Source organism: Colobus angolensis, unplaced genomic scaffold (genome assembly GCF_000951035.1).
Source record: "Colobus angolensis palliatus isolate OR3802 unplaced genomic scaffold, Cang.pa_1.0 Scaffold318, whole genome shotgun sequence".
Taxonomy (NCBI): Eukaryota; Metazoa; Chordata; class Mammalia; order Primates; family Cercopithecidae; genus Colobus; species Colobus angolensis.
The window spans coordinates 366,805-369,357 of NW_012116466.1; positions in this window are offsets into that span (position 1 = coordinate 366,805).

Sequence of the window (2,553 nt, forward strand, 5' to 3'; positions counted from 1 at the left end):
TTGCTAGGCTGGAGTGCAGTGGCATTCACCACCATGCCCAGCTAATTTTTTGTATTTTTAGTAGAGACAGGGTTTCACCATGTTGACCAGGATGGTCTCGATCTCTTGACCTCATGATCCGCCTGCCTCAGCCTCCGAAAGTGTTGGGATTACAGGCGTGAGCCACCGCACCCTGCCTTTTCTTCCTAATTTTAAACATCTTCCGTATATTTCCAAATTTTCTGCAGTGAAAGTGTGGTATTTTACGTCATGATTATAAGAACGTAAAAATGGGTGAGGCTCTAGGATTTCGAAGGTCCCTTGCAGCTCTACAATTCCTTAACTCACACAGCTCTCATCAGTAGGGTTTGTTTGTGTTTTTGACTTTCCACTGATAGTAACAGAAGAGTATATTACACGTTTCCTAATAGCAATGTTATGGCATGTCATTGCCTGAGATTCCTAAATCTTGTGCAAGATTTCAACATTATCTGTAGAATTTAAGAGCTAGACTGTGATCTTTTATGAAGTTTTTGAGTGTTGCCACCAGACTGAATGTTAAGATGAAAATGCCGGGAGAGGATAATAGTCTTACTTGTAAATGTGCATTTCTACATTTAGAGTAGTATAACACATTAGTTAGTGCTTCACCATTCAAAACACATTTAAATTTTACTACATTATAATAACACTCTTAAGAATTTCCTTAAGACAAGGAGATAAGCTTAGTTATTGCAAAGCAAGAATCTGCTCAAACAGTAAACAAACAGGTATAAACAAGTGCATTTGAGTGTGTGGCCACATGCCTCACTCCCAAATTCTTGTCCTTTGTTCCCAGCTGGGGAGAAGGTAAACAGAAATGGGGAATGGGGAGTCTCAGCTCCTGGCCTCCAGCCTGCTCAAGCAAAGGTTGCCAGGGATCTTTTGGGGATTTATCTGGCCCTGGGTCACATGCACTAGTTGGCCTGCGACAGATCTCAGTTTCCCAGCCAGTCGGCGGCAGATCAGGCACTGCTGTCTTTGAGTCACTGTGGAAGGAACTAGCCTGGGCAGCTCTTCACAGGGGCTCCTGCTCACAACAAAGCTGGACAGTCAGCCCCTGGTGGGCTTCAGATTCAAAGACCCCTTCTGTCCCCCATCCTTGACTACTGCGCCTTACAGTGGTCTCACTCTTTCTTCTTAATCAAGGATGCGGGGCCCCTTTGGGGACAAGCACCCTGGATCAGGACCCAGGCTTTTGGTGACCCAGTCCAACGATTCCTGACTCATCGCCTTCTGTCCATAGGCTTGCATTCATCCATGAGAAAGTGCCCTTTGCTTCTTCTTTGCAAACTAAACTTTAGCTAACTCCTGAAAACCAGAACCCAGTCTTAGCACTATCACCCACTGCCCCTAAAGGGTTCCTCTCCGCCCCTGAGCAAGGACGGCTTGGTCAGGAGGCATGCGCCTTGTTTATAGTGGATTGTTACTTTTCATGCAGGGAAAAAAATAAAACAAAACGTTAGTGTTTTCATATAAAAACAAGTTCAACAGTCTCTCCTGTAAGAGAATCCTGGAGTCCCAGAAACACCTAGAAACACAAGTCTGTGCAAAAATACACTGTGCGGATTTATGGAAACGCACACGATGTGAAAACCACCTAACGGATGTGTATAAAGGTTAGATTTTTTTTTTTTCTTTGAGACAGAGTCTCACTCTGTTGCCTAGGCTGGAATGAGTACAGTGGGGCGATCTTGACTCACTGCAGCCTCTGCCTTGCGAGTTCAAACGATTCTCTTTTCTCAGCCTCCTGAGTAGCTGGGACTACAGGCACACGCCACCATGCCGGGCTAATTTTTGTATTTTTAGTAGAGACAGGGTTTCACCACATTGGTGAGGCTGGTCTCGAACTCCTGACCTTGTGATCCACCTGTCTCGGCCTCCCAAAGTATTGGGATTACAGGCGTGAGCCACTGTGCCCAGCCAAAAATTATATATATATATATTTTTTTAGACGGAGTCTCACTTTGTCACCCAGGCTGGAGTGCAGTGGCACAATCTCGGCTCATTGCAACCTCCACCTCCTGGGTTCAAGTGATTCCCGTGCCTCAGCCTCCTGAGTAGCTGGGATTATAGGCACACACCACCACGCCCGGCTAATTTTTTGTATTTTTAGTAGAGAGGCGGTTTCGCCATGTTGCCCAGGCTGTTCTCGAACTCCCAAGCTCAGGCAATCTGCTTGCCTTGGCCTCTCAAAGCGCTAGGATTTGCCTGGCCCAAAAATCAGATTTTTAAACACTTAGTAAGTTAACTTTTTCTGATTGTAAAGGCAGTACACATTTTTAAAATAGAAAATGTCCATTCTGGCTAACACGGTGAAACCCCGTCTCTACTAAAAAATACAAAAAAACTAGCCAGGTGTGGTGGCGGGCGCCTGTAGTCCCAGCTACTCGGGAGGCTGCGGCAGGAGAATGGCGTGAACCCGGGAGGCGGAGCTTGCAGTGAGCCGAGATCGTGCCACCGCACTCCAGCCTGGGCGACAGAGTGAGACACCGTCTCAAAAAAATAAATAAATAAATAAAATAAAATAAAATA